Here is a 22461-nt window from a genome sequence, read left to right on the forward strand (position 1 = left end):
GGAGGGGAGGGGCAGAGGTTTTCTAAACTCTTTCGAAGATCTTTGCAACTTTTGGAGCTTTATAAAGTATATTTGAGTTGTGCCTGCCTGGTGGGAGAGGCAAGCGGATGAGGGTGATGATGCGGCTTTATGGGGGTGCGATGAGGGTGAGGCATCGTTGCACATTTAGTTGGCCTGCTTGCTTTTTTGAGTAAGTCCCAAGAGTTTTAAAAATTAGTTCCCTTTCGTTTTGTATCCCCACAGCTACAAACAGCCTATGGCTATCCCTGCAGGACAGCAGAAACAGGCAATTTACAAATTGCCAAATCCTCTTAATGCAGAGTTAGTCTGGTATTTATTCCCACCCATTAAGGGGCAGTGGACTGCAGGACTGCTAGTCATATTTCCCCCTTTCTCCATTTGCTGCTGATTTATAGCCAGTAGCTCTTCTTTCCCCTTCTCCTGCTCCACCGTAGTGCCCTGAGAGGAGAAAAGGGAGAGCTGAGGCTCCCTTTGCTCCCCTGTCCTGGCATTCCCTTTGACCATCTATTTCCAAGAGTGAGAAGGGGAGTCAGAGCCTCCCAGAAGCTGTTCTCTGCTTTTCCCCAAATCTGAAAACCACATAGGTTGCACAAGGCAACACATGGTCAGATCATTCCCCTCTTCAACATGCCCTCTAATGTCAGCCTACTTGTTTCATGAAGAAAATATTTTAGTGATTCATTCTTTAAAAATTTCTTGAGTATCATGGATTTTTTCATCCCCTTCTGACAACTGCAAGAGACCGTTACTGTTCATTAATGCTACCAGTCAAGATTTTCTCTGCGTGTCAGAAAGAAATTAAACTTAATGGCTATTGGTGTTAGGCATTTAATAGGAGTATTCGAGTTTTTACAGGATTTGGTCCTGTAAAATGATGCTCAGCATTGTCAGGAGTGGTTGTAATAGACCATGAGGTTAGTGTGTTGGACTTAGAGAAAGAGAGCGACTGTACTCCAGCACTTAATTCTTACCATGCACATCTTTGGTCCTATTATTTAATAATTGATTACTTAAATCACAATTATTTATTTCCCTTAAAATGAACTTCTCTAATGTGCAGTATGATGCTTAGTTGCTTTTTGTTGGTTTTTTATAAACTCTTATACATCAGCATTTCAGTACCATAGTTGAGTGATAATGCAGCAAAACTCTATGCTCATAAAACTAAACACTCTTCCTTAAAATGACTTTTTACTGTGGTTTTGGAACTGCAGCTCATATTCACACCATATGTTCACACGCTGACTTCCTATTCTTTAATTTGTTGTGCTCAGGCAATGATTCACTTCCCTGTGTCTTCTTGATACAGGTTTTGCTTTCATTCTGTGGGACAGTGCTAATGCTTTAAAATGTTTGTCTGTGTCTCTTTGTCTCTCAGGTAGACATTAGGAAATTAAATCAAGCATATTCCAGTGTCAAATCCTTTTTGTTCCTTGCTAGAATACATGTTTTTCCAGTGCTGTAAAACCAACATGGTCTTTGACAGCAGTAAAGTGGTGTACAGCATACAATTATTTGAAGAACAAGTAATCTTTGTGGCATAGTGTTGTGCTAAACAGCGCTAGACTGAGCTGAACTGGGTCCAGGGAAGGGATTGACTCCCTCCCTCCGTCGCTCCCTTCTCAATATTCATTGTCCACTCTCCCCCCTGCTTTATTTCTTCCTCTGAAAGGGGGCCCAGTGTGGTAATGAGATGGTAGTGGGTGGAAGGAAGTCTCTAAACAGGGTTGTTTGCACTGTCTTTGCAGTGTGCGATGGTGATGACTTTACCGTTATTTGGTCTATGCTGAAATGCTAATCTTCTAGGCTATGCTAAATTACTCAGCTGCTACTTCACTTATATTTAAAAATGCTTTTTAACTTGAGAGGGATTGTATTTGTGCCAAAAAACTTAGGACTGCAATAATAGAAAATGATTTCAGCAACAGGAATTTGTCAACAATCTCTGTGGTTTGAAATTTCAGTGTCTAGTTACAAAATTCACATTCCTTGTACCAAATATTGGGTACAACAGGAGATTAATGCAATAAAGCATCACGAGATTTTTTTTGGTTTTGCAGCTAAGTATATTTTGATTTCCTAATATACTTAGTTTATTAGCAACTCAGTCTGCAATCTAGAAATGTGCAATTTAGGTTACACTCTAGCTTATTGAAAGGTTTAGCACTGGAAATTAATAAGCACTTAAATATGAAATGCAGATAGAAAATGAGAGATAGGGGAATTCATGTCTGGGAACAAAAAATGCCCCATACAATTAGAGTAGACTAGAGGAGAAGATTAGCTTGCTGGCCTAGCTCCCAAAATCCTCTTTATAATGCTGTTCATTGCATCTTGGACCTTAGTTAGCGTTGAGAACAACTTTAATAACAAGGACCCCCTGAGCCCAGGGAGGGAAACAATGTGACTTTGGAAAGGTTACCTTCTTGTTCTGTAGTGCCAACAAGAAAATCAAGAGACGTTATCTAACTTTTTTTTTTAATATTACTCTATATAGAGAGGGCTAGATGTATCGAAATTTAAAACTGGTGAAAGGTTAATTCTCTGAGGAGAATCAAAAGCAGCAAATCTAAGCATTAGCTGTACTGAAGCTGTTCCCAGTTAGTCTCTTTCTATGTTAGGGTTTGGAATTAATTTTAAAAATATGCCCTTGATTTACCTACTTATTATGCTATGCTTTAATGAGTAAGTATTTCTCAAATGACTCCTAATAAAATTCATATATGTATGATTTTCTGACAATCAGAACCATTTGAGTTGTTTTAAATTTCAAGCAAACACGGTGAAAATTCCTGTTTCTCTGGAGGCATTCCAAAGGACTCAACTTTCACAGTTCTGAAGAATAAAGATACGCAAATAATTAAAAATACGTTCACACAAGCTAGGTTCATCTAATAAAATATCTAGCCAAAACTACTGAACCAGCATAATGGAAATACTAGGTCTCGACGGGAAGTGTACAATCATGTCAACCACAGATTGTTATCAAGGACATACATAATGAAAAAATACACAGTCTCTTTTTAACTTTTAACTTTAATGAGTGTTATGCCTCTTCTTCGGGAGCCCAAGAAACAGAAATTATGCTTGTACTTTGAGAGAGAAGTAGTTTCTGTTTGCCGTTTTGCCTTTTCTCAAGCAAGCCCAAATAATAGCCGTGCGTTTTTGGAGTCAGGAGCACAGTTAAAATGAATAGAAGAGGCAAAACATATGGCTGCATATTAGTTAAAATGCTCCAGTGTTTGTTGCATGTGGTAAATGCTTTTCAGCACTTTGTGCAAGCTGTACGAGTCTCGTGTTGCTGAAGTATCCTACTGTGTAAATGTAGCCATCTTGAATCTAGTAAAACTTTATACCTAGATAATAAACAAGAATGTCACTGATACAGTACTTTGAATTTATGGAACTTTTCCGGTTTCCCAGCAATGCACACTATCAGCATGATAATTTATAATGGTTTGTGACAAATGTTGCTGAGCAAAGAGGTGTGTGGTTACATTCAGATCAGATGTCATTATCTAGGGAGCAATAAAAATTTCACAGACACTAGGTTAAAAACATTAAGAAAATGAATGTGAAGCTTCAGAAGAAAAGGGCTTAAGAAAGGTGGAGGGTTGGGTAGAGAAAGCCCAATAGTGGTTTCCTTACTGACAAATTATTGACTTTGTTGGCAGACTTGACTGTATTGTTTCACAAGGTTTTCATAGATATACCACACAGCACAGTTGTTTTATTGGCCCTCATTTATAGACGTAGAGAATAAATATCATCCTTACTTGACAATTACAGAGTGTATACACAATGCTGTCAAATCACTTGGAATGGAAAAATTGCCCATTTTGGAAACATTCGAGTTGTAGAAGGAGAGATGTCAGAGATAATTATTCTTTATATTGCATTTACCAGGGATTAGTTACACTGATGAGATTAGAGCTGTATAGAAATTGCAGTCAGTTACAGAATACAGAGTAAAAAATACCTATGTTTGTTTATATAGAAGAAAACAGCTCCTCCAGATCCTTGGGTAAGGAAGAAATCATAGCTATCCAGACCTACAGAGTGAAACTGTAGCCCCATGGATCTCCTATAGACCTTAATGACGTTAGAAATTCATCCATCCATTTTATTTCTAAATAATGTCAATGGATTTATGCTATAAATCTGTAGGTATAACAAACCGAGGCTGGTAAAATAAACAGGAGCAAGGCAAGCCACGGCTTAGCCTTTCCTTAGTTTCTGCAAAGCTTAAGCTTTCCTTTGCTTTTGTCCAGATCCCGGTTCTTATTCTTGCATGCAGTGAGGTCTGCTTTGTGCAGACTTTGTGCCTCGTGTTTCTCTTCTGCAGGGGCGGTTTGAGCCCTTTGGGTTGAGCTGATGGGAGTGAAAGTGTCCATGTCCTAGCTGCCTGTCTAGAGGAGAACGACCTGTAGAGGACATTGCTGGGCTGCCCATCAAGCCTTGCCTGTCAGAAGGGTCCTATCAATGGCTCCACACATGATAGCTGCTTTCTGACCGCCCAGAGGTGCGGCTGGAGCCTAACTCTGGCCTTACCAGCCCTGAACTGCTCTCACAAACTGCACCAAGGACATCTCAGGTGTAATGGAGGGTCTGGGCCCAATGCAGCCCCGTTGTCGTTGGAAGAGATGGGAATATTGCCCTCCACTTCCACAGACCTGTCTGCTGTTGTTCCTTAAGGCTGTGAGGAAGGGTGTAGCGCAGGCCCTGTAGGACTGGTTTATGACTGTATCAGTTGTTTTAGTGGCAAATGTCAGTCAGAGCTTCCCAATTCCCTCTCCCTCCACTGCTGTTGAGTGTGGCAGGCAGTGAGGTGCCTGCAGCTGACACTGCAAGGTGAAATGGCAGAGCTAGTAAAGGAGCAGATTCGGTCAGGCCTGTGACAGGCAGGGGCCATATTTGCCCACTGTTGAGCAGAGAAGTCTGAAGGATCCTCTGAGCTTTCATACAGTTCATATGGTTTTAATGGTGTGAGTGTCAGCATCAGGCTTTTAGCGATTTGCCTCAAGAGAGGTGGGAATACCCCCTCTGCACCTGCTGAAGGTGGCTGGAGGAACGCCCGTGGTCCTGTGTTTGTCCTGGTTTGAATTAATGAAATCACCCAGCCCATATACCTTGAGCCACCCCAGTGCGTATTTCCCTGCAAGAGGTAGTCTCTGTCTCAAAGCCAGGCTTGACACAGCCATGAGCAGCTCACTACAAGGACAGTGAGGTGCTGGAGCGTGTCCAGAGAAGGGCAACGAAGCAGGTGAGGGGTCTCGAGTACAAGTCTTATGAGAAGCGGCTGAGGGAACTGGGGTTGTTCAGCCTGGAGGCTGAGGGGAGACCTTATCGCTCTCTACAACTACCTGAAAGGAGGTTGTGGAGAGGTGGGTGTTGATCTCTTCTCCCACGTAACAGGTGATAGGACAAGAAGAAATGGCCTTATGTTGTGCCAGGGGTGGTTTAGATTGGGTATTAGGAAAAAGTTCTTCACCAAAAGGGTTGTCAAGCATTGGAACAGGCTGCCCAGGGAAGTGGTGGAGTCACCATCCTTGGAGGTATTTAAAAGACAGTTAGATGTGGTGCTTAGGGACATGGTTTAGTGGTGGTTTTGTCAGTGTCAGGTTGATGGTTGGACTCGCTGAACTTAAAGGTCCCTTCCAACACAGATGATTCTATGATTCTGTGATTCTATGGGGGGCCCAGCACCAACCTACTGGGAAGTCCATAGCCAGGCCAAAGGAGTGTCATCTCCATCCCCTTGTGTCCCTCAAAAATCTGTCCCTCAAGAGCTGTTTGGGGTTACTGAGAGATTATTTGGGAGTACTAAAGGGATGAAGGCGATCATCCTTCATTCTATCCCCAAAACAAGAAACAAGTATTTTTGGCGTGATTTAGGATGAGTTGTTGCAGTGGATTTGGGGGACGTGATATCTCATGTTTCTGGGTGCACTTTGAGGGCATTTCTCTACTTTATATAGAGCACATAAAAGGACTTCTCAAGGAGGTGCTGCTGGGCCCCAGAGAGCACTGCTGGTGACCACTGCTATTTGATACCCTCTGGAAGGTTACAGTAAACCGTGCCAAGGAAAGGAGTCAGCCCAGAGCCCACATAGGATCAGGGAAGCAAAAAACACTTCTTGCAGTAGACAAGGAGCATATTGCCACACAGGCACACACAAAGATAATACTTTTTCTTAACTTAAAGGTTCTGGATCATGAAAGTATATACAAGTGTGTGCTCTTTGTTACAGGATTCAGCATGTACTTGTACACAAGCATCAGATACAAGTATCTAAAGATAATGCTGTTATTTTACTGTGCTTTAGAGACTAAATAAGAGTTATTTTGAAATTATATTGTTTTTCTGATTACGCAGAGTAATAAAATGACTCCTTTGTTGTTTATCCAAACAGTTAACTCTTGTGAAAGTGTCTATTGTCAAACTGTTTAACAATTCTTTCGTTTAGACTAGTGGTTTGGGTTTGAGTTTTCTCAGGAAAAGGTATTAGGGAAACCATGACCAAACTGCCTGGTGGTAGCTAGAGAATCTGTGCCTGCCTGTGTTTGGGGCTGAGGTGTTGGATGCAGAGCCTAGTTTTGCACTGTATGTGTATGGGTACATTCCCTGGCATAGTAGAGTCTTGACTTGGGTCTCTGTACAGTAGTATATTAAAATTATAATAACAATCATATACAGGTGTTTTTATTAATCCAGACAGTTAAGTGAACTGTAGGGAGAATTCTGTCTTGATGTGCTACAACCAGGTGCCCTTCAGACAGGATAAAATTTGAGGGTCAAACATGGATTCCCATGAGCCTAATCTTTCATCCTTTCTGTGGACAGAGATAGACAAATTCAGAACAGAGGGCTGAGTCCTTTCTAAATTGAAACCCAGCATCATTGGCATTAGCCCCATGAAACACTCAATACGTTTTCAGTCAACCCCACCCTGCTCTCCTCTCCACCCCCTTCTCCTGTGCTAAAGTAATTAAAACAAAAACCTATGTGATGCCGAAAATTAGTTTCTTAATTATAGCTTATTGCAAGCTATAACATTGGACCATAATTCGATAATTATGATACAGAGATTTTTATACAGCTGATGTAAAACCAAATTCAATTATTGTCTTTTGTAGTATTTCCAAAGAATGAAATTATGTCTGAAAACAGGAGATCCATGCAGTCACTTGTGTATGCCTAGACTTATATATCACACAGAACTACTTGGATATAGACATATGTGTTACATGCACCTATTTAAGACTGTGCATATATACACATGTTTATGCATACAGTATAGATTTCTTAGTTTATGTAGAAGTTTCTAAAGTAAATCTACTAATTAAAGCGCTAATACCCATCTTAAGGCTGATAATTAGGTATAAAGAGAAAAAGAGACAGGATTAGTGTTCAGATCATGTTCCAAATGCCTCTTAATTGGGTGTTTGTAATCAATCCTGATTGCAAGAGGCAGTGGTTTGGCAGAATAAAGAATGAAAAAGGCTTAGCCCTGCTATTTTCCTGTTAGTTGACTTGGCCATAGTATTTAGGTCAGGATCCAGTGTCAAACAAGGTAATTTTGTCAGCCTTAGCGATCCTCATAAAACATTTAAAAATCTTTTCTAATATTTTTTCAAGCTAAAAACTCTCTCAAGCTAGAGAGTTATTTTTATCCAGAATCTTAAAAAGTGTTTTGAAGTGAACCACAGCAAAGACTTTGTTCTCCTGGCCTCCATCCACCACTGACTTCTGAAATCAGGTCTGAGTTCACTGTGGGTCTTTCATTGCATTGACCTTGGCACTTTTCTCACCAAGCCACAGTTTTCCATCACAAAACCACACAGCTTGGTATAATGATTATTTCTTTATCCCAAGTAACCAAACAATTTTTTTAAACAGGGTGACAGATTTCCCTCTTGCACTGTGGGAAGCAAGCACCTGGCCATTTCCAAATAGAGTTTTAATGAACTTCCTGAAAGAGATTTGAGAGAAGTTTAATAAGTCACCTGCCAACTTTGGGGGACCATAGGTCATTTGCTTTTCTGTAGGAATTCACAAAAATGTGAGAATAACCCCCTTCCCAAGTCCTAAACTTCCATGGAGGAAATTGATTTTCATGGGCAATATCAAAGGTTTTTAAAAACGTAACCTAAAAAAAAAAATTCTGATTGTTTCTCACACATAAGGTACTGTGAAACTCTGTGATCCACAAAGCTGGTTGTGAACTGTGTGAGCTTTATAATAATTCATTTAAACAGGAAAGGATTGAGCATATTTAGGCTCATCTTGCATGTTAATAGCATTACAAGTATTTTACGTAATGCTATAAATGAAGAATTTAGATGGCTCAAAAGGACCATTGAGAAAATATCTCCATATGTGGAAGACACCCGTTTGACGTGGTGATTTCTTCCAGAAGAAACTACGCACATCCCAGAAGCACAATAACCAGCTGTTGTACAGGAGAAACGGGGCGGTTGTCTGCTGCCTTCCGTGCTGATGAGGAGCTGCAGTGGTCACATGCCCCATGCCTCCCCTAAATACAGATGGGCCGAGCCTCACGCTGAGTGAGAGCCTGGGTTAATCCCTTCCTTACACTCCCAGCAGCTTGGGCTCCATTGCACATTTTCACTGTGGGCTGTTCCGTGCCCCCCTGTGAAAACACAGCCCATCAGATCCGTGGGGTGGGAGGGGGGTTGGAGCATCTCACTGCAGGGGGGGGCAGGCACTGCCCTCACAGCTCAGCCCCGTGCTGGGGCTGTGCCCTGCTGCTTTTCATGTTGGAAAAGAAGATACACATAGTCCTTTTTCTTTTTTTTTTTTTTAACCACACTCCTCCTTAAATTGGAAGTTGGTAACCTAGAGAAAAATAGATATCTGTTCACACCCGTGTGATTATTCTGCCTCAAGCTTTGAGAAATGCTCCCTCACAGCCAAAGTTTTGCTCATCTTATTCGCACAAACAGTCCCCCTGAAGTCAATTAAAACAACAGACTCACTTGTGCAGGGCTAATAGCTAGGACATACATTTATGGCCCTACACAAATTAATAGTTACTTTTTATAACAATGGATTTCAGATGCTTGCAGAGTAATTTACAATACAGTAGAAAGTTCAGCTTCATTCTTTTTTGTCCCCTCAATTCATAAATCACAATAAATAAGTTATCATTTCTTCTCCAGAATCTTAGCTCATAATAATGAAGGTTTGGGACAAGTTGCTAAGTGCATGAGTAAGAATCAAAGTTTGCCTTGTTGTAGGCTCTTGTGCCAATCTGTCATTAAGCCAGACAACTTCTACTGACTTTACTCTGATGTATTCATCTGTAACAAGGGAAGCAGATCAGCAATTTAGAAAAGCTTTAGCTTGATCACCATGCAGAAACGTAGGCTACGCTGCCTATTTCCATAGCGATCACTCCACTTTGCCAGATGCAAAATGAGAGGCTTACATCCCTCATGCTAAAAACCCTTCTTAGAGGAAATCCTAGGCTGTCGCTCCATTTGAGTAGCTTTAGTTAAATCTGGAAAAAAATGCAAAGGTAGCTCTTAAATAAAAGCTCTTTTTTTCTGTTTCACAGCCATCTCCATAATCTGTTTTGGAGACTGAGGTGTAAGATGTATTAACATGGCAGGCATATGTTCTGACTGCTGAGTGTTTTTTGACATTCCCACAAAACCCCTGAGACTTTGTGTCACAATTCTATAAACTTTATCTATTTGTACATTCATATCTGGGCTTAAATCCAAAACTTCTTTACATGCATTTACAGCAGACAATTTAGGTTCATCTCCCTGTATTTCAGATGGCAAGCAGTTAAAGCAGGTAGACGTTTTAACAGCCCTATATAGTCTAACGTTCTGATGCATTTCAAAAGTTTTCTGTTGTGTTTCAATAGCACATACACTATATAATGTAGGTATATAAAATAGATACAAGACCACATTGAGCTGCAAAGCAAGTGAAGACAGCTCCACTGATGCCAATAGTGCTGCACCTGCTAATAGCTCGGACACAAAATACCATAAGCATATCGTATTATGTCCCTTACTGGTTTCCATTATCATTTATCCTCCACAGCTATACTAGATGATAGCCTTCAAACAGTATAATAGTCTTCTTTATCTCATTTCTCTGACATCATTTTCAAGTTCCTTATTACTCTTGGACAGTGTAGCTAATAGTGCCCAAATTGCTTCTCATTCTTCCCATCATAGCATGTCATTATTCAAGAAACTAGTACTCTTCAGCCTTTCCCACACAAATAGCTCTCCTCAAAACTTACTTAGTTCCAAGAGCCAGTCTCACATTTCCCAGGCAATTAGTCTCCTTCTACTGGCTATTACATTTTTACTTTGCACATTTACAATTTTTATTTAACCATACGTGTGTACTCCTTGAGACTTGAATCTTTGTCTTCTAAGACCTAGTCTTCATACACTGATTTTTGTACTGATTTAATGATTTCAATTAAGGTTTTGTTTGTGTATAGTTAAAACAATTCAGCACTGGGGGATATATGTATTCTAGTATAAAGCTGTCTTATGTCAGTACTTTTGCATAAATACACCTGCTAGTGTCAGTACTTCGTAGCAGGGACTGTACTGCTTTATCTATAATGTTTTCTAACCTGGTTTCGCTAAAGTGGCTGTAAAAACAATGTATAGACCTACTTCTGTGTTACCTAACTAGTCATAAATGCTAATAGAGGTTTTTGGATACTGTATTAGTACTAAAGTTGTTAGCAAACAATAATTAGATGGCCTTACTAATTGCAAGTTACAATTGCAATATAGACATATATATGTGCATACCGGAGGACTTACTGACGCATCCATTTTCTCCCAGCTTTTACAAAAGCTTTGAACAAAAGCTTAGGCAAAGTGTCTAAGCTAAGCAGTTCCTCTGCGTGCTGTAACTTATGCTTTCCAGGAAGGTTTTTTTTGACCTTGCCTCACTAGGCAGCTAGATAAATTACTGTGGTGTGACCTTCAAGCACCTCGCTTACTCCATGGAAATTGTCCATATGCACACTCTCACCCCGTGATATTCCATATGACGTGCAAGGTAGTTTATCCCTTTTCTTAGTTATTCCTCCCCCCACCCCTGACATTGCAAAGTAAAAACATGCTCATAGGTGTAACCACAGCTCAGCTGATGCTCTGATTCAAACTCTGAGTGCTCTGAAAATAAACATCTGATCACCGGGTAACTTTTGCATGTCCCCATATGCTCAGTATAGAAAGGAAAATATATCCTTTCTTCCCACATCCTGGCTTCAACTCTTTCTCATCTGAAAAATATAAGATAATTTTGATTTTAATATGTAAAGAAAGGAAGCTGTTTTTCATGGGCCTTATTCTTAATTTGTCTGAAGATCATTCTACTGAAGCTTCTAGTGGAGCACCAGTGATTTATATCAGCTGAGTGAGGAGCTGACTCTACATTTCTACAGTTCCCTAGAAATTCTGAGAAGAAAGGCCAGTATTGTAGCTGAAACTGAATTAACTCAGAGTGATAAAGTTTTGCCATTCAGCAAGACCATGCTTTAATACTCATGTGGAATTTGTAGGAGCTTCTTAAAAGTAGGTGGCATAAAGACCAAAGTCCTTCTGTCATGTGTAGAAACCTTTCTTTCCACCAACAGCTTTAAAGAAGTACACAGGATTGGGTGCCAGGGAACTGTAGCTGTTAACAGTGCTAATGCTCTCATACTGCTTGATCCTGTGCCAGTCAATCATCATCTTTGTGCCTCAGTTTCCTTAGAGAGGATAGTATTTCTCTGGTTTGCAAATATCTGAGGATGCGCTTATTAGTGTTTGTGAAGTCCTTAGAGACTGCCGGGTGGAAATGTAGTGGAGTATGATAGTTATTTCCCATTGTTTTGTATTTGTTCATCTTCTAGCTGTTTTTTTTTTTTTAACAATATACTGCTGTGTAAAAATGCATGTGGCAATCTTTTGACTTTCAGAAAGAAGTGTTATCCAAACAAAAATAAAGAATAGGACTCATGCTCATAAGAGACACATTATCCGTGATGAGAAGAATCTATAACAGACACAGCACTAACTCAAAACTGAGCACCAAACAGCATCCAAATGCAAGCAATTTCAAATGTGTGCATATTGCCAGTACAAAACCAGGCCATTCTGCAAACGCAGCGTCCCCTGAGGAGTAGTGAACCTAGCAGCAGCAACGCTAATGGATGTCTTCTCATGTGCAGCGAGGGAAAGCAGCACTTTAGAGCCGCCTTGGGCAGCTGTTAAGTTATTCATTCTTAACTTACTTCTATAAAGCTGTTATTGGGTGGAAGCAGATGACACAAAGATTTTGGGCCTGCTCTGTCTGCTATGGGGGGAGCATTCCCCATCTTTGCACATAGGGTCAAATTCTGGCTTCCTTCAAGTCAACGGTAAAACTTCTCTCCAGTCTTGCTTGGACTGAAAAAAAAATATTTCAGGATCCAGAAAACTCTTATTTGAAGAGCACTTTGCTGCTGCCAGTGTATCTCCTAGAATTTTTCTCAGTTTTGACATTACTTTCCTTCCAGTGCACGCAGTGTGTGTAGGGGCGCAAAGAGGACAATGAGTTTTCAAATGCACTTATACTGAATGCAATGATGAAATAAAAAAATTACCCAAATTTCTGTTGTTAGAGTACGCATAATGCACAAAGTACTATGCTAGGTCATCTACCTTGCTTCTTACCTCCTTTCAGAACATTTCAGGCTGTTTTGTGGTTTCCTTGTTCTACTTGATGTCTTCTTCCCTATCTCCTCTCTGTAGGTGATATGAAAGCTCACAGTCTCCTGAGTAAAACACAGTAGTTTTCTTTCTCAATATTGTCCACTCCAAGTTTCGGACATTGTAAGTGGCCTCAAAAAATTGTGAAACTTTATAAAAATCCTTGTCTCTCAAAAATTACTGTTGATTTCTTTTTCATTTTCCATCTAGTATATTTTTGGGGATTTCCCCTGTGATAATAATAGCCAGAAAATTCCAGCGCCTTAAATGAGAAGTTTGGCAATACCATGATATCAGCAGCTGATTCTTTAAAACCTGCAACCAAATTTTGTGATACTCATGATAAAAATCATGAGAGCTGGCAATGTTGGATTCTTGCTAAAGTCCCAACTTCCTGATGCTGTTTCTGTTCTCAGTCACAGCCCTGAAACTCCCACTCAAGTGACAGACTTATAGAAGAAAAGTAGAATAAGAAGGAAATGGAAGTATTAATTTGTATTGATTTCACTGCTTGGCTATGTTTCTTCACCCCTCACTGCATGATCAAAACTTTCAGAAAGCAAAATTAATCCCAGCAAAAAAAAAACCTCTCTGAGTTTATCACCCTATTCCCTGAATATACATAAAATAGCATTAGGAGTCCTATTGTTATGGAGGCTAAATATTTTCTTGGCTTCAAAGCCAACTTACACCAATGAGAAGAAAATTGATTGAAAGCTATTAAACACAAGGACATGACTTTTGCCTCAGGAAGACCCCGATCTGCAAATTGCTGGCATATTTGCGACAAAGATGACACGGGCTGCTGCAGGGTCCGTACGTTGTCCCACTGCTATCCCCTGGCAGGCGGGCTGGAGATAAATGAGGTGGACTGACACAGAAAATGCTTTCTTACATCATGTTCTTTTACGTGTTGTGCAGGCTTAGGTTTTCAGGGGATTGTTCTCTTTTAAATATTACACAAAAATACTGTACAAAATAGCTAACATCATTGACATTAAGGGACCCATCCTCCACCCAACTATACCAATTTTATGTCTGCATGTTTCTAGTGAAGTAAGTGAAGTTGTGACTGACTGCATTGTATTTCCTTTGTGGTTCAGATCCTTCCCTGTTGCAGTTACAATAACTGCAGTAGGTCTAATCTGATGTGCACAAGCTGAGAAGTGGCCATATAGCTCTAAACTCAGGGGCTGTTCTGAGGACAAAACTCATTTTCAAAACATTTTTATAAACTCAAGAAAATCTTAATGTCTTTATTCTGTTATTACTTTAAAATAATAATTCCAAACTGACCTGGGAGCTATTACTCAGTGAGCACTGGCCCCTTGGAAGGTTTCAACTTGTCAAGTTTAGCCATTTTTTGAACGCACAGAGGAAGTCATTAAGGCACATCAGGCTGCTGATTGCTATTAAACTCTGCGGAGAGTTCTGTGTAAAAATCAATGCCATAACAGGGCTACAAGAATCTAAGAGGCAGGAAAAGCATTTCTTTACCCTCTGGTAGCTCAAAAATGGATTAATAGGTTTTGGGAAACCTCAAAAAAAAATCACCTATGAGCTAGGGGCCAAATGTAAACCTCTGTGACAAAATAATACGGCTCAGAAAGCTCCGAGCATGTGAAAATGGGATTATAATGGAACTGTCACTGCTGTAACCTCAGCCGTATGTTTCTGTGCTGGAGAAATCTCACACATCTGCACATATACACATGTACGTGCTTATTTGTTGTATTCCAAGGAACACCTTTTTTGCTATATTGCCACTAAGGAACCTGGAGGGAAAATGCATTTTTAGTAAAATATGATCTTATGTAGCTTTTGCCAGAAAAGTACTGCAAGAATTTTCGAGATGAGTTCAGTCCCAGCATCAACAAAAGTTTTACTCAGATGGCTGGTGGGTTTTGCTTGTGTGGGAACTGCACTGAAAAATGTGACACAGTTTGCTACTGGTTGAAGACTTTTGTAGAAAAAATTTTTTCATGGGAAAAACTAGTTTAAATCACATTAGGAAGTTTTATTGTAAACATGTAGTATATAAACCAGGAAAAGCCCATTGTCTGGCTCTGAGGCCAATTGCCATGGAATGGCTTAAATTCAAACCGTCCAGTTCTCTTCCCTCAGAAACCAGAGTGGCGGCCTTCAATTCAATTTTTGGCATGAATTTTGTTCAATTTTTGATGATAAAATGTTGAAACATCTTTTTAATTTGATTATTTTTCTTTGATTCTAGTATGACAGTAAAATTTTACTGAGCTGTATTAAATTTGCTTCATTCTCTCTTAGGATCATTTGGGTTGGAAGGGACCTCAGAAGGGCATCTCATCCAACGAAAGGAATTGCGTTTTATTTAATACAAAAGCTAAAATGAAGCAATCCATGTAAACCCAAATGTTTCCATAAAACCAAAGAAGACCTAGTTAGGATGTTTCAGAACCTTTATTTCATGGCCTATCCCAGCCTTTCTGCTCAAGGAAATACTAGTTTCCCACCAGCTCTTCTTGTTCATTTAAAAATTCTAGATTCCATGTTTTTGTTGACAAGAAGGTCCCCTTCTATTTTTTCATTTTAAAATACATGGAAATATCATGCAGGATTGACCCACCCCAGCATGAGGACTGAGGGGTTGGGCCGCAAACATGTCCCTCCATGGTGGCTGTAGAGCCCTTCTGGGTCATGGGCTGCTGTCTCAGCTAAGCCCAGAAAAGACCTTTTTAAAGAAAGAGCATGAGGGTGAGCCATCTCGGTATCAGAGCTCAGGGCAGGCACAACTTAGGATGAAAATAGCCAGCTTTGGTCCAGGAGGAGGTAAGTTTTGCCCAAAGCTTACCAAGGCTGCAGGTGTCTGACGGCTTCCACCCTGTCTTGGGCAGCCACCACTGTGCATCCCGAGTCCATGGTGAGAGCATGCGGTCATGGCTGCAGCCAGCACAGCAAATCCTCCCAGAGTATCCAGGCCCAAGACTGAGGTCTGGAGAAAAGGATCAAAAATAGGCTTTCTCTTAAGGACCATATCAAGTGCATGCAATGAAAAAGCTCTTAACGAGTGAGTTGTTAAAGCCTGTTCTAGTGCGTATGGTCCAGATCGGCTGCAGCGAGGGGGAAGATTGCAGACCCTTTCCCCAGCACGGCGCTGAGGATGGAGGCTCCTATACTCTCATTATAGCAGGGGAAAATCCACTTTTCTTGCATGGATAATTTGGAAGTTATGAATCAGCCTGTTGTTTTTATTTCAGCGGGGTACAGACAAGAGTTGTGTAAAATGAGGCTGCTGCCTGTCTGTCAGGCAGCTGTAGTTTTTTACCCTGCAGCCTCTTTTAATGTGCATTCTTGGCGAATTCTGAAGAGAAGCAGTCACAACTGTGCACTCAGACGTTAGAGCAGATCTCATACCCTAGTCATTGAGTCGGGGACTTCGCTTGTGCATTACCCTGTGTTTGACGCAGTCATTAAGCATCCTGACCCAGTAACCAGAAAACTGAATTGGTGTCTAAGTTAAAAGACACTGTAAAAATATGCTCTTGAATTATCTGGTTTTGAACAGAGATTAATATTTTCTTGCAGTGTATCTACTTTTCCCAGGTGTTAAATAGACCATTTGCTGTCTGCTGGTTTTTAGGGTTTTTTAAGGTCGGTGTTAAAGGGTATTCCAGCCTAACTCAACAGGGTTTAAAGCATGAGAGATGGTTATTTGCAGAAAAATGCCCATCTTTCTCAAATAATTAGCAATTATCTGTCAAAAAATCTTCTGAACCCTCTACAGTAAGAAAAACACGTTTCATCTTCAGCTTTTTTTGTCTCCCGCTTTCCCCCTCCTCTTCACCTCCCTCCCACCTTTCCCCTAGCATTTTCTGAGCAGTCTTTGCCAAAGGAAACACTGATGAAAGTAACTTTCAGTGGCTGAGCTGTTCCCTCCGTCACCTCCTCCCTGTCCGCCCCCTAGATTGCAACAGACATCTGCCTTTGTACATACCATGTCAGAGTCCAGCGGAAACATTTTCTGTTCATTGTTTCTCCAAAATAAATAAAAGCAGCACAGACGATGCGAACTGGCTTTAGACATCCCATTGCTAATAATGGAGCTATGTTGGTAATTGCTAATAATGATGCAGTGTTTCAGCATGGGAACACTGTTCTAGCTGTAAAGTGGATCTGGCCTGAATAAAGTGACACAGATGGTAACGTTATTGCATATTTCTTTGTAGTGGAAGTTGAAATTTTACTGTGGGAAAAAAAAACATTCCTACATTTCCTTCCAGTTATTTCTTTAATATTAGCAGCACTGGCGTGCTTGATCTGTGACCTATGTCAGTGCCACCTAAGGAACTTGAAGAGAAGTCTGCGAAGTGAGGAGAAGCAATTGTTTCCACTTAGCAAAGGAAGCATTTAGATGCCGTTTGACAGAATTGCTTTTGCCTCCCTTGGCAGAGATGATCCATTTTGATCACACGCAACAGCCAAACAACAAACAGCCAATTTGCAGTAAATCAGACTTTAAACATCTCTGTAGCTGCTATCTGAAAGACCGGTTCTGGAGTCCTCTCTCATGAACCAGAGCTCCCACATCTGTACCTCAGTTGTTCGGGAGTGCTTCGTTGCCTTTTTGCAGGCTGCAAACAGCGGGAACACATGCTTTGTGGGCCAGCTCCTGGGTTTCAGCTTCCTTTGATGCACACAAAGTACGTGCTCCTCTGGGAGTGCCCAGCATCCTCCATGCTTACGTGCACAACCACTTCAGCACCCTGGTGAGCCAAAACCAGTGGAAGCACACACTGCTACTTTGGCCTGACTGCAACATGTTTCCTTTGAAAGGTGTTTGTAAAGCTGTAGCAGCATGTCAAAGATAAGAGAGGCAGGAATCGGTTGTATTTGCCAAGCGCCTGCCTTTGTTGGCTCCGTCCACAAGAGCAGCTACCCTCACTTTTGAACTCCCCGAACTTGCTGCATGTTCATCCACAAAAATCGCTAGCTCACCCAGACCTAGAGTGTCAGTGCCAGAGTTGTCCTTCCTGCAAGATTAGGTCATAGCATTAGATCAAAGTCCTACAATGCCATTTTACACCGCGTGGATGCAATGACCAGCCAAGTTTCAAGTCCCAAGCACAGGTGTCTAGCAACTGTATGAAGCACACATGAAAGTTAGAGGCAGAAACCAAACTTACGAGCTAAATTTCATCTTTTTCCTCAACATTACACCTTTCTCATCCACCCTTATAACTGCCTTCCCAATTTAAATTTCAGAAGATTGCTGCTAAACTTTCCTGCCTGTCTTTCCTTTTCAATTTTCTCTCTTTATCTGGCAATTCAAAACTGAGCTTAATAATGCCCTTTTAAACAGTTGAGAAAGATCCACCAAAGAGGGTTCTTCTGACAAAAGAAGTGCTGCACAGTACTAATTACCATGGGGAAGGAACATGTAGCACAAAGCAGTGTTGGCATGTGTATAGGAAACAAACCTTCATATAAACACATATTTGCTGCAGAGTTGCCATGTAGCTGGAAGTGCAAGGCATGAGCAGGAGTGATAAGCGACTGTCATTTAGAAATTATTACGAGAAAAATAGTGAGAAAGTGCAGAAAGAGCACCTAATTTCACCTAATCCATTCTTCCAAAAGCTGGATGTCTCCACTAAACTGGATATCTGGGCTTCTCCTATGGCTTATGGAGAGGGAGATACCTCCAGCAAAACTACATCCCACCTTAAGACTGATCACCAAGATAAAACATTCTTTTGAGGTGCCTCTATCTCTTTCCCCAGACTACCAAGGGATAACTGTCTCAGAGTATCTCCCTGGGTTTTAGACAACTACTGTATGGTGAAATAAATTCCACCCTAAGTCCTCAGAAATGGCTGCCTGAAGTGGACAGGAAAGCTGGCAGACTTAGACAGCTGCATAAGCTCCTTTCTGTCATGGTGGACACAAACCTGGTTGCCAGGGTTGGTACAGTATTGCCCATGTCAATGAGGTAAAAAAAAATTGCAGCTGTTTGGGAATGGTTTGCCATGCCACAGGCTTAAGGCCTAATGCTCAACAGTCTGTGTAATTGGGTTACAAATGGAACTGAAAACAGAAAATGAGCACAAGACCTTTATGTTCTGTTCATATAGAAGTAAGCATTTTCTTCAAGAACTGAAACTGTTGTCTTAAAATATATCACGTGTTGATGTACTTACAGTGTAAAATTGAGTTTGTTTAGGCAGTGTTACCTGCAGCTTCTGTGGCCTGGCTCAAAGCCTTTTTGAATCTCGCTGGGGTGGGCTGCGAGATGTGTGCTCACTGGTCTGTAGCATTTAAAGTCACTCCTGCAGAGCACATGCACCACAGGAGCACGTTGGTCAGCAGTTAGAGATCTCCTGTAGCAAACAAGATACTTGGTAGGACATAAAGATATGAGCAACATCCCTGAAGTGGAAGGCAATGAAAAGGAAAATACCAGAATATAAGTGCACACAACAGAGACTGCGTAGTTCAGCAAATGCAATTCATTTCCTTGACCTTCCTCATTCTTCTCTCAGCACACACTCAGCCCTGTTTAACATATGCTTGAACCCCACTTTATTTAATGTAGCCAACAGGTGCTTACAATTAGGCACGTGCTTATTAATGTGACCGAATTAAGGCCCAAATATTCCTGCTTCAACACATGAACAAGACTGTTTCTTTTAAGTTGGAGCATCGCACGCTAGGATTTGTAATCACTGCAGACCACACCGCATGGACGATGAGGCACTAGGAAATGCTTCTATTCAGAAGACTGTTCACATGCATCCATTTAGGTCTGAGCTCAAGACTTTTTCTTAATCAGGGTTAAACTAATGACTGTGCCTTAGACAGAGTTATGAAGCCCAAATCCTGAAGTTCCGGTTGCTGCAAAACTCCCACAGACTTGAAACATGCAAATGGGATGCAGTTCATAGACTCCTGGCAGATTGTCAGGGCAGTGTCCTCAAGTATCTGATGTTTTGCTAAATTATATGAAGTCATTCTGTAGTTTAAAATTCAGGAAAAATAGCGGACACTGCATTTTCACTTACAAACTGATTTGTTGTCTCTACCTTATGTAGCTAAAATAGGGTGGACTTCAGCAGCAATAGGTTAAGCAGTAATGACGCCAGCATTTTCTGTTGCTGAGGCCTTAGCCAAGCTAAGGATGCAATGCTAATCTAGAGTTGTTTCTCTTTTTCCTTAAATAATATTTTTATTGAGCAAGAAGCGGGTGCCAGAATGGCCTTTTGATCAGCTAAAAACAACAGTGTCTCTAAGGGAATCTTTCCTGTTTATTGTATGCTGCTGCATTTGAAAAATGCTAGCCTACAGTAGAGCTAGACTCCTTAACATACAAGAAGCAGGGCAAAACAGGATGAGGCCAAAATGGGAACTGTATATCACAGGAACTTGGATAGGCAGGAAGTAACAAAAGAAGTAGAAATTCTTGATTAAAAGTATAATTGTACCAGCTTGTGCAAGAGGATAATGACTTTCAAATGTCAGCCTTTGTGCCTGTTCATAATGATAAAGCTATTAAACCATATGTACTGTTCTTAATTCCATTTCTCATGGCAAGTCATTTAGGATCCACAACTATTCTGTCCACTAAAGTCTAAAGTATTCCTTCAGCAGTGTATTCAAACAGGAGATTAAAAGGAGTGCTAGCTAGAGCAGTGCCAGTGAGGGCTGCTGCACGGTAGTTTAAAATGTGTCGGAGATTCTGTTCTAAGCCCCTACTTTCAAGGATTTAAAAATTCATTCCCAGGATAAAAGCCAGCCAAGGACTGAATATTTATTTGTTAAAATAAAAAGACATATTTTTTTGTAGTTTGGAAGTTTTATGTGTAAAAAGGAATAAGGTCTTAAAACATTTTTTTGCAGATCTGTAACTGAAAAGTAAATCTAGTTCAAAAATTAACTCAATAAGAAATTAACTCTTAAAGCAGTAAATGGCTTTGTTATTTCAGAAAATTAGTTATAGCAGAGATAGATAGTTACAAACAAGTTACCATGTTTTAAAACTACTGCTGCACAGTTGAGCTTGGTCCAGGTCTGCCCTGCTAATGGAAAAAACCCATTTGCTTCAGTGGTAATTAGATCAAATGCTAACTTCCTCATCAGGAAGTTAGATTCTGGAAGAAAAAGTAAGAGCTCCGTTTTGCAATCACAACACTTGGTAAAATGTCAGTAAAGTTGCCTCCAAAACCAGGAAGGCAAATATTGTGCTGGTGTCACAATGGGTGCTCTAGCCTTCCCCAGCATTTTGGTCACAGTGTCAGTGCCTCTGATCCCAGGCCGTGGGATGGTGTTGCCTGCAGACTGAAGCTGCTAATAACATGTTTCATAATTATAGGCACATGCCAACAGATAAGCTATAGAATAAATTGTCTTTACCAGATGGTTCAATGTTTTGGGGGGAAAAAAAAGGGGGGGAGATATTAGCAGAGAATTCTGCATCAGCGTCTGCAAGTCCTACCCAGCAGGTGATATTTATGGATTGTTTATAAGATTTTCACATATGGCATTCTAAAGAGGTTTCTAAGTTTTATACTCTGCCATCCAGTTTATTTATTTTACAAAAATCCCACTCCAAAGGTCAGCTATGTTCTGTCTGTCTCAGCAACTCCAGGCCTAGGGAAAAGTACTGGACATAATCTCAGCATGGAGTAGTTAAACAAATGTGCTTTTAAACACGGTAGAGATGGTTTTGTGTCTTGTTCTCATATATCTTAGACCTTGTGTCTCTTGGCTTTAGGCATCATTTAAATGAGAGCACTGTTTAGCACCTCTTTCACATTCAAATGATATATTTGTGTTCTTTTGTGTGGAAATGTCTGTATATTTTCAACACTGCTCAGTTCATGTGAAAGCAGACAGAACAAACCAAAGAGACAAAGATTATGTCAAAGTGGGTGAATAATACTGAAGTGATCATGATGCATCTATATTCTTCTTTTCAAAATCTTCAGAAGAAACCCTCCTTTCCTGTTCCAGCTTCCAATGAGCGCAGGGAAAGCTCATTTCAAACCCTTCCAGCCTGACAGTCTGCTCTCGGTGTTCGATTTCCATCTCTGAGCCACCTCCTCTGCTCCATCTGATTCAGGCATGGAGGGCAAACCCAGTACTAAATTCCCTCCTTACCTGACAGCAAAACAGAATACCTTCTCTTTTTCTCACTACATTACATCCATACACCTGAATAGATCCCATGCTAAGTAATGAATTGCTGGTGAAATTCAAGTAATGCAAATGCTGCTACTCTCATCTGGGCAACTCATTTGGTGGGTGCAAAATGTGCTTGCACACAGGAAAGCCACAGATCAGCTTTTTGATTCGTATCCTAAACATCACTGTAGCTGTGAAGTATTAGTATCTCAAAGTTTTACTTACTGTAGAAGACTGGTGAGAAAATTTCAACAATTGATTGAATAGTTGAATCTCTGATTTACAAAAGCAATATGATTACAGGGCAACTATTATTTAGACAATGTCTGATTTGTGATATATGTGTATAATCAATTGCAAATTATGTGCTTTTCAAACATCTGCTGTAGTTTATTGTGAGTCTATTAGAGGATATCTAATATCCAGTAAAAAATGATGTGTGAGAAATCCATCACCTCTTTTCTGACAGGAGGGCCTTGTAATTCAAACAGAGGCTGTCTATCTTTGTTATATCGACCCTCTGGATTTGAGGATCTGAGG

The 22461-nt window shown here is 40.6% G+C and overlaps 1 protein-coding gene across 1 annotated transcript in view; it reads left to right on the forward strand.

The window, feature by feature from the left end:
• The window catches only part of NRP1 (neuropilin 1), a 113174-nt gene that overhangs the window by 3803 nt on the left and 86910 nt on the right, over nucleotides 1-22461 (forward strand). The window lies entirely within an intron of this gene.

The sequence above is a fragment of the Charadrius vociferus genome, unplaced genomic scaffold (genome assembly GCF_000708025.1).
Source record: "Charadrius vociferus isolate BGI_N301 unplaced genomic scaffold, ASM70802v2 scaffold61, whole genome shotgun sequence".
Lineage (NCBI taxonomy): Eukaryota > Metazoa > Chordata > Aves > Charadriiformes > Charadriidae > Charadrius > Charadrius vociferus.